Source organism: Apaloderma vittatum, unplaced genomic scaffold (genome assembly GCF_000703405.1).
Source record: "Apaloderma vittatum isolate BGI_N311 unplaced genomic scaffold, ASM70340v1 scaffold9382, whole genome shotgun sequence".
NCBI lineage: Eukaryota > Metazoa > Chordata > Aves > Trogoniformes > Trogonidae > Apaloderma > Apaloderma vittatum.
In genome coordinates, this window is record NW_009701903.1 from 81,299 (window position 1) to 91,831 (window position 10,533).

At 45.2% G+C, this 10,533-nt stretch overlaps 1 protein-coding gene across 1 annotated transcript in view; it reads right to left on the reverse strand.

The window, feature by feature from the left end:
- PDE9A (phosphodiesterase 9A) overlaps positions 1-10,533 on the reverse strand; it is a 49,134-nt gene that overhangs the window by 37,346 nt on the left and 1,255 nt on the right. The gene's annotated exons all lie outside the window — the stretch shown is intronic.

Here is a 10,533-nt window from a genome sequence, read left to right on the forward strand (position 1 = left end):
TCCGTTCTCGCTGTTAGGTCAGAGCTCAGACCTCGAATTACAAAATTTACTACTGTTACCTTCCCATGCCACCAAACACCTCTCATCCCCTTGCCTTTCCACACACGTCAGACAGTCCCTATGCCCTCAATGATGCAATCCCATTCCACAATTTTCCTCAGGGCTCTTGTGTCTGTCTGGATATGGGGCTGCTGCTGTTAACGGGGCGGCCACAGGCTGTGGGGAGCAGGGGGAATGCAGTGGTGCAGAGAGGGGCAGATTCCCTGGCCAGTGCTGAAGTTCATCTCCCTTACACCCCTCAAGATGAAATAACCAACAGAGCCTCCAGGTTCAGGATGCACCTGCTCAAATGGACTTGTGGAGATCTCACAGCAAAATTCAGGAGCAGCAAGAAAGTGGTGTTTTGTGGATGAGGTCTGAGGCACAGTGACATCAAGCTCAGAAATCTCTTCCTCTTGCAAGTGCCTTGCTGGAAACTATTTTCCACTTCCCACAACCACCCATAGCATCCCATATTCTCAAGAACAGTTTATATCGCTGCCTGCCATGGGCATGGGGGGCATGCATGCCCACAGATCAGCCTTGAGGCTGGTGACCCAGAAAATGAAGAACATGTCACCAGGGGTAGCCTTCCAACAGTTTGTTTCCATGGCCTTGCCCAGTGCTGCCAGGAGGAGGCAGGGACTGCGGGGGCTGCAGGCAGCAGGGGCTGATGCCACCCTCCCCACATTGAGCAGGCCCCGTGCACTCAGTGAGGCAAGGACCACGCTGAAAAAATAACATGTCATCATCTAATTAAAGACTCTTCTGAAAGGTGTAGGTGCCAGGAGTTAATTAAGCCTGCAGCCTCACTCTGGCAACCTTGGCTTTCAGGTGCTTTTAATTCCTAAATCACAGTTGCAGCCATGCAGTTCCCATGTGCCTTTTCTAAGGTACCTTTCAGACACCAGGGACATCCCACACCTGGGGGGTCGTGTGGTGCCGACCCAGACCTCTGGCAATGAAGACCTCACTGGAGAGCCCGTGGGATGCTCTGCCAGAGAGGAGCTGCTAATGCTTGCTTGCAGCTCAGGATGTCATGAGTCTGAATTACTGGGAGAGTCGGGGCAACGCTGCAAGTTCCCACCAGTCTGGTCAAGTTCTGTTGCTCCTGGGGTGTGACACACTGAGACTCAAGCTGATGCTGGAGCAAGGCTTCAGACCTCAGTTTTTACCGGTGGTGAAAAGCCCTCATACTCCTGAGCAATGCAGCAGGGGTTTTGTGATAGAGAGGAAAACAATATTGGTCACCTCAGGAGGTGGCTGTGGCCGATACGTGCATGCACACCCACCTTCTCTGTTTTCCGACCTGTATGACATTACAACGGGCAATATCTTTACTTTATAAAACACCAAGGCACTTGATTGCTGAGGTAGTTAGTAACTGCTACCAGGAAAATAGGTGGGATTAATACCCAGGTGTGTGTTAAAAGCCTCTTTCGCCCAGTGATTGACCCTTGGTTATTAAAATACAGCAGCAATCAAAGCAATAAAACGTAGCCAATTGAGTTCAGATAGGACTGAAACCCCACTCCTAGCAGAACACAGCATCCTACCAGAATGATAGCTGCTAAAATTGGCTGACAGAGCATTGGAAGGTACAACAGCTGGTACATACATTAACTGAGCAGATGATGTTAATTGCGGCCGAACAGAGGGTAAAGATTTCTGATGTGCCAGGAATGCTATTTCAGGTACCGAGGTTTCTTCTTCTGGAAGTCGATTATTATTGACCAGGATAGATAAAGGAGGAAAAGATATATATTAAAAAAATAATTAAAAAAACATTAAAGGTAAGAAACCCAGCCTGACTCATAGAAAGCAGCAGGAGCTTTCAATACATTGAGGATGAATTTTAATGCTTCCTTTTACTCCATATAATAGTGAAAGAGTGGGAAGCAAAACAAGACTGTAGATACTAGATCATGAGTTATCACCATACATGCTTTTTAGCTTTCCGTACTTGGTATTTTTACTTAAGTTTGCTAAAACTGGGTTTGTGAATCACCCATCTCATTTTGATGCTCATCTCAGGGTGGCTGTCCTCAGCTGTTCAGCTTTTCAAAATCAAAGAGCATATGCTACTAAAGTTTTATTCTGTTGCAACCTGCTGAGCTTTTCTCACCAACTTCCTTCTGCTCCAAAACAAAACAGCCAGCCTTAGACATTTCCCAGCAATATGCAATTGTTCCTGTTATTGTCTGCAGGTTTATGTTCCCAATAAGGTTGTCAGCTGTGCTGATGGAATACAGTTGGAATGTGTTTTGGAGAGAGGAGAGGACAGTGCTGTGTACTATTGATGGCTCCAGCACAGTATAGGAATCCTATTTGCCTAAAGTCCATTATCGTTGCAGGGACATTAGCAACATGAAGGCAATACAGTGACACTTGCAGACGTACTTCAGCTGTCTGGGACACATGGTTTCTCCTGTGACTGAGAAACGTGGTTGACTTACAGCTTTGAGGGTAGGCAGCCCTGTTGGCACTAGCTGCAGCAGTGAGCATCTTACCCTGTCTTGTGAGGATGTCCTTTCTTGGACAAATATCCTGAGGCCACTGCCTGGCTCTATAAGATGGTACTTTTCTGGTACCATCTCTCCCTTCAAACCTGGATCAGCTGTCTCTGACCCACAGTCATCGACTCGCTTACGTCCCTGTTTCTGTGCCTGGGTGGCAAGGCACTGCTGCGACTTGTCTCACAGTATAACACTCCCTGCATTAATGACCGGCGCTGGAAGATGTCACTCCTTAGGAGAGGACTGAGACCTTGCTGTGGAGCATAACAGAGGCCAGGGACAGGAAGACCACAGCAGTTTCTGCAGCTGCGGTAGTGAGCTGAGGTCACATGTGCATAGGGCACCGGCAGGTTTCCCCATAATACATGTCCAAAAAGTACATAGTCACACAGATCAGCACAGCTCGAAGAAGACAGGGTTAAAGCTCCTGACACACCTCCTTCAAGAAAGAGTGGACACAAGGGCTCCAACATTGCCTGGCGGTACAAGAGTCTCCTGCAAGACCAGTCAGTACACTCAGTTGCTGGTGTCATTTCTGAAAGCAAAGGCTGAGCCAAAATCATGTATAAGCAGAGTCACAGTAATTATAAATCGCATGGGAAAGGGAAACAGAGGCCTCTGCTTCAGCTCACAGATTGATGACAAAATGCCATGAAGAAAATCAGCCACATATAAACCCTATTAATTGCGTTTCCCTTGGATTTGTGCCAGGAGGAAAAGAATGTATTCCTCAAAAGCGATGCAGCATCTGCAAACAATTCGTTTCCCCTGTTTGGGAGTGAACATTGTTTCATATTTCTGTCCTTGTTACTGTTAGCAAAACTTCTACCATGTGCAGAATAGAGAAAAACTAGTCTTCTCTGAATGCTTAGTTTGATTGTTGCAATGAGTCTCCATCAAGACCAAGAAGCAGCCATTTGATTTAAGTGGGGAATGCTGTCTGTCTGCCTTGGAAAGTAATGTGAAGCAAAGGGGGGAAAAGCAGAATGAATAATAACTGAGGTTTTCTGGAGTGGAAATAATATTTTGATGAAGTACACAGTGACTGCAAAGTAGGACAGCATGATTTGATGGGGATGCCTGGTTCCTGGCCCAGGGTTCACTTCTGTGTAATGGGTTTCTTTCCTGGAGACAGTTCTGCATTTTTTGAAACATCTTCCTCTAAAAAGGGGGGTCATTTTCCCTCAATCTACAGTATCCACCTCTGATCTGAGGCAAGGATTTTAAAATCTCTCTCAGAAAGAGTAGGGATTAAGAGTCCTGCTACTCTGGCTGGCTTTCCTACTCAGAGGAGCAGTTTCGTATTCAGGACTGTGATGGACATACTACTAGGGGACTATTGTGCACATACTCTGCAAACAACCAGTTTACAACTAATCACATTATATTTTGCTTTCAGATAGGATGGGTAAAAACACAGCTTACAAATCCAATTTCTGTTCTATATTTGATCCTCAGAACAGCTAATCCTCTCTATAAACTGCAAACCCTGTCCAGAATGTTATCCTGTTCTAATCTGCAGTTGGTAATTGGTTTTTTTCCCAAGAATTTAACTTTCATTTGTTTTTTTTCTTACCCTAGTAAAATTCCTAAATAAATAATGCAGAAATATTTTCAAAGCCGGTGTACTCTCAGTTTCCAGTCCAATTTCTTTTTGCTAGTCTCAGCCTGCGTTCAAGACTTTTAGCACTTGGTGATGTCTTTCATTCAGCTCAGTGAGCAATGTTCAGGCTCAGGGCTGAAATTGCAGAGCTGAAACAATCTAAAATGATAATCTTTCACTAATGAGATTGGAGGAGAGTGTGTCAGGAAAGAGTCTGGTAAAAATCAATTACGTATCTTGCGTGGTCTGTGAAAATTATTGCTGCTTCTGCAACAGCAGCTTTCACGGAGGATTTCTGAATTGCTAAGGCAGAAGGCTGATGTGAAATTTTTCATTGTGCTTTTCCTTATCTCCAGTGGTCTTCGTTGTCCACATCAAAATGAACCAGGATCCACAACTGTTAGATAACCTTTTATAAAAATCATTGGAAGGAATTCATATTTCTAAACATGTAAGCAAATAGGTCTTCCTCAAGTAAGCAAATAGGTCTTCCTCAAAACACAGAGATGACCTATCAGTCATAGTCCCCAATATCCAACAGAAATTCCATATCTAAACATCATCCAGGCTCCTCTTTCTTTGAACTCAGATACAGGTATAGCAGGAGCCCAACTATATCCAAACTACCTGTCTATTATTTATTTCTGGCACCAATTAACAGTTGATATTTGGAAAAACACTCCATTTATCTGAGCTTCAAGTATCAGGCAGTATTAAAATTAGTATGCCAGATTTGCCATCTGTTTGATGCAGTAGGAACTTCTCTAAGAGGAGAACAAAAAAATAAGTGCATGTGTGCCTGTGTGGAGAAGAAAAAAATGACAGCCCTCCGCTGAGAGTCTGAGTGGAAATGAAAGCTCCCCTAAGCTCTTCAAATACTGCTTCTGTTAGAGGATGAGGAGTGTGGTGGATTTTTTACTTCAGAGAGCTGGAGCTCTGCAGTCTTGCTGATTCACTCTTTCTTACCTTTGGGCAGTGACTGCAGCTTTGACAATGTTCATTTCAACACGACACCCAAGTGAAATGCACGGGTGGGATTTGTCTGATGTGACTTTAACCATCTACAAGTTCGGCATGTCGCTCTGCTAGACTCCCTCTCTTGCCAGTAGAGAAAAAGGACAACTTCCAAAGGGCAAATCAGCACACATTTCTCTGAAAGCCAGTTTAAGATGGGATGAATCATCCTCTGGAGATACCACCCACCTCCCCGGTGACTACAGGGGAGCCTGCATGACTAGCTTGGAGCAGTCATCACTAACTTTTAGGTGGCTACGTTTAATGGTTAAGTGGGGTGAATCCTGTTAAGTTTCCTAATTATATACATTACCCTAAAATAAGAAACAGGAGCAGCCAGACAGAGATGATGCATAAGGATTCTGAGGTGCGTGGCTTTATGGTAAGTCACAATTCTCATCCCTTTAACATCCCTGAACAGAGAGCTCTTTTCAGGAAAGAGAAAACTTCTATGACACACTCATACATGTGACCCCCAGGGCAATCTTGCTTGTCCACTGAGAGGGACAGCATGGCAGAGGTTGGCTCCTTCACTACAGGCAAGGAAGTATCTCATTACTTTTTAGAGTTTTGAGGGGTCGTAGAAGAAGCGAGGTTACATTAAGGAGAGCTTTCTAGAACTTATATAAGGGACAGGTTGCTAATAGTCAGTCTTTCAGTACAAATGGTTTATGGCGGAATATAGGAACCAGCAAGGCTAATTGTGAGAGGGTGAACTGAAAGTTTCTTATTTTCTACAGCAGACGCAAAAATAGTTCAACCTTTGACAAATAAAACAAATGTCTGGACTCTGGCTTTTCTTAACATAAAAAGGGCATGTGTTTGCTGCTAATGGAGTACTAAGTGCAATTAACCCTGTAGCACATTAATGCATTAGGCTTGAAATGTTTTGTAAACTGGATAATAAGGATGTTTTAGCACCAAACGCCCTCACTAAATGTGAGTGGAACTAGGCTGCTTGTTTCAGAACTACTCACTCAATTAATGTCTGACATTACAACATGCTGGATAATGCAGGACTGTTAGAAGGGTAAGATTAGTTAAAAGAGTAAGGAAAAGCAGGTCTGATGAGAGGCCAGTGAAAGATTGATTTTCAGCTGTAGAAGTACGTTCATGGAAAAGCTGCTGCAGTCAAAATGGTTTTGTCTAGTTTGTACTAAGCCCAGAAGAGTTGTCTATGAGTGACATACGTTGCCACAGTTGGTGTGTCTGAATTCTCAGGTAGTGCTAGTAGGAGAGTATTAAACTTACACTTCGTCTTGGCTAACATGAACATAACCTGTAACAGCTATAAAAGACAGTATGTGACTTTAGAAAGACAAACATCAATAAAGAAGCCTTTCTGGGTAATGAGTACAGAATAATTATGAAGCTACGTGGGAGTTACAGGGCTGTGCTGGAACTGTGGCTTGGCCTCCTACATGTTCTGAGGAACCCTCGCTGGGGAGGACAGAGAAAGGGGAATAGGAGAGAGAGAAGCCTAAGGTATGACATTTACTTTTGCTTTTTTAATAGCATGGTTTTAAGCCATTTTTACTCTTTAAAATATTTTTGTGCTGTAGTGTGATGGAGTTTTAGGACCCTGCTGTTCATTTCTTGTTGCTTTACAACAGGACTATCTAGCAGCTGCTTTGAATTCACCAGGGCCAGCTAAAATTGGAGACTCAAGGTTAGCCAATACCACTGGCCAGACCCAAGCTGTGCTACCTTGCACCTTCCCTCACGCACAGAGACCTGCCACCACTTAGAAAATGGCCTTGACCCCACTAAAGCATACTTATGCCTCACCGTGCTGAAGTGGGTTTTGACATAAGCATGTCCATGCATGGAAAGAACTTGAGAACATCGGCCAGGAAGAGTGGCCCTTGGAGTTGTCCATGTCCTGGCTGCCCATGAGCACCCGCTCTGCGCACCCCTCTGATGGTCGGCAGCTGAAAGAGGGTTGCCCTAAATCCTCAGTCCAAATGGGCAAGGGATGGGCACCACAGAGGACGCTTGCCCTGCAGCGCCGAGAGCATCACTGGGACGCAAAAATATCTAATCGCCTTGAACTGATCATCACGCCATTATTTTTCTGCTGTGCTTTTTTTTTAATCCAAATCCAGTATGGCGTGTTAAAAATAGTGCGGTGAGCTTTGGAAAAATCTGTTGGGTTTGCTGGAGTCAGGGCATTTATACCACAGTTGCTGTTGCTCTAATTAAAAAGAAAAGCTCACATGACAGAAACGATTCCTGTGCGCTGACGTTTCAATGCAATAACCACAGCACTAAAAGGCAGTCTTAGGGTTGCTCTGTTCCTTGTGGACCTTGAGGCAAGAGGAACAAAGGCTGTGGATGGCTCAGTGTCCTTCTCCACAGGTCAGTAGAGTAGACTCTCAGAAAGGATGAACTCAATACATTTATTTGAGAAAAAAAAAAAAAAAGCTCATTCATCTGTTTAGTATCCAGAATGACTCAGTAAACCAGAAAAATGACTCCAAAATTCTTTACTTGCTTTGTGAAGAGGAATAAAATACCACCCTGCGTGATTTCACAGAATCCTTGGCAAACGAGGTGGTCCTTTTCTTTTTTCCAGTTAGTTCAGGCTCTGTATCCCTCTGACTTTCCATTCTGGTTACAAATATGATGTTGATTAAGACACTGGAAACAGAAATCCTCTCAAATAAGCATTTTTCTCAGAGGAACTCCTTAAAACTTTGTAAGCAAAGCCACTGCCCTGTGACATTTGAAAATGAGAGCCATATAGCTACCCACCTGGGAATAAGGCCACTGACTGGTTCAGCTCTTGCTACCATTTAAATCTCAAAGGTCAAAAAAAAATGTTCCCCTGTAGCTTCTTCATGGAAAAAAAAAAGGGCACGAGCTGGGGAACATTTTCTTGCTGGTGGATTTTTAATTCAGAACAGGCTCAACAGGAATTTTTCTTAAAAGTGCAGCCAAAGGGTTAATAATGTTATGAAGGAAAATAAGACTCCAGATCCAGCTTAAGCTTGGCAGAGCAAACCTCACTTCTCCATTGGCAGGTTGGGGGTTAGGGTGCGTGATCCCATTTAGTGGCACTCCGGGAATTATGAGAAATCCCCATCCACGGTGGGACTGCGAGATCATCTATATGAAACACGGCCACAGCTTCCCTCCCATCCTCCCATCTCCCCTTTACCCGTCTGGAGTGGGACACGGATGTGTTTCATGGGAGCGTAAAGCCCCGGGTATGTGTGTGAAGCGCAGAGGGAGGTGCATGTCCAGGCAATCAGGTAATGAACAGCTGTGTGCCTCCAGGTGAGAGAATGCTCTAAAGATAAACAAACCAACCAGAGCTTGTTTACCCCAGGTGTGCATCCCCTTTACGTAGGTGCTGGATAGGAAACATACTGAGCTGTAATTTCATTTTTCAATCAGCTCCAAGAAAAAGTGACCTCTTTGAAGCTGGTTTGCTTAGAGCCTTGGCTTGGTGTGTGGCTTTAACACTGCAAAGCCTTTGATCCTCCCTCTCCTGCAGCCCCAACACGGCCATTCCTCCACCTACTGCTTTGTGTTTGGCTCTACCTCCACCAGCCTGGCATGGAAGACCTTCATACCTTGCTCCTTGGCCAGGACACAGCTACTCGGAGCCTGAAGCCTTCCACCGGTGGACAAAAAATCACCCTTTTGGAACTCAGGTGCCTGTGAGGGCTACCCTGGTTAGTGTCTGCTGGGCTGGGGAAGGGTCATCTCATGTTCCCCCCAAAGCAGAGCCCTTGCTGCCCCATGAGCATGGGTTGATGCTCAGCCAACTCTGCCCACTGAAGGAGAACCTGTTGCTGCAGTCAGCTTTGGTGAAAACCATTTTTTGCCTGCCCATGCCTTTGAAATGTCAGTTTATCAAACTGTGACAAAAGACTGGGAGCCTTTGCAGGCACGGTCAGGATGGGGATGAGGGGAAAGGGCAGGAGGTGAGGTCTGGGCTTCCCCAGTGTGGTGCAGGAGTGATGCACAGCAGCACTGAGCTGGACTCCTCTCTGCTCCCAGCCTCCCACAGAAGTCTGTTGGACTCCTGGATGTTCACAGCACTGGCCTTGCACATATAGACCTCAGCCCTTCCTCTGGGAGGTGCCAGCCTCAGGTATAGTCCTCCTGTTGGTGCTTCCTTTAGTTCAACAACTGCTGAGAAGCCAGCAAACTCTCCTTCGATGGCTGCTTCGTCTCTTTGCCCTCCCCGCTGTGGCCCTCTGGACCTGCTGACACACAAATCTACTTAGCTTAATTCAGCACTCCTCTTGCCGAGTGCTTTCAAGCACTTATCTGCAAAGCACAGGTTCCCCTGGGAGGTGGCACGCAGTTCTCTGAGCCTGGCTCGTCCCTTTGTTTGCCTCAAGGTGAAACAACTTATCCCAAAGTTGCTAGCCGGCCCCTGCGGCTGCAAAGGTAGAAATTCAGGATGAGGCCATGGAAACTCAAAGTCACTGGTGAATAATTGCCATCACAACCAGCACTATCGCAGGATGCCCTGTTCTACTGAACAACTCTGTGATGTCCAGTGAGCCAGATGCAAGTTGGAGCTGAGCCCTTTCAAACTCAACAAGTGTTGTTATAACAAAGCTCATACCTCATTACTGGGTTGATGAGTAGCTTAGCATTGATTTAATGAGTTCCTTTTAGAAGCTTCCAATACTGCATTCCTTGGAAGATTAAGGGTTGGAGTTTTGTTGCCATTTTTTGTCTTTTTTTTTCTTTCTTTCTAATGATGTTGTTATGCAGGAGGCATAAGAATCTGAGATATGCCCTGCTTACCCCTGGGTGAACCTCATTTACACAGAATTTTTACTGCAGGAATCCTCTCAAACATTGCACAAAATTTCACATCTGACAAAAGAAATAGATAACATGTATGGAGGGAAAAAAACACAACCCTTAATATCTCCTGAGTTTACATTTGCCTGCTCATGTGATTTCGCCTCCTCTGCATTTTTAGTGTCAAAAGTACTCTCCAGAGACTAGTTCAGAGAAATGCTGGGTTTTGGGATTTTTTTTTCAAGCCAGCATAAATGACAGAAAATATGCTTTACCAACATCTATGAAAACACTCGTTACCCTTTCGAAATACTGAAACATTTTCTTACTGAGCTGTAAAGGTGCCAGGAAGCTCCGTACAAGCCTTGCTTCTGGGGGCCATCAGGCAACCAACTCATTAAGCTCCAAAAAAAAAGGGAAGCTTCAGCTCCGCTCCCGCCTGCCGGTACGGAGGGACCACCATCATGTTTAAGCCCTGAGATGGATGAAGAGGAGTAGCCTGCTCTGGGGAACCTGGCCACAGATTTGAATTCTCCAAGGTCTTGTTCCTGAGGATGCGACTTGGTCGGTCACGGTGGGTCTCCAGGGCGG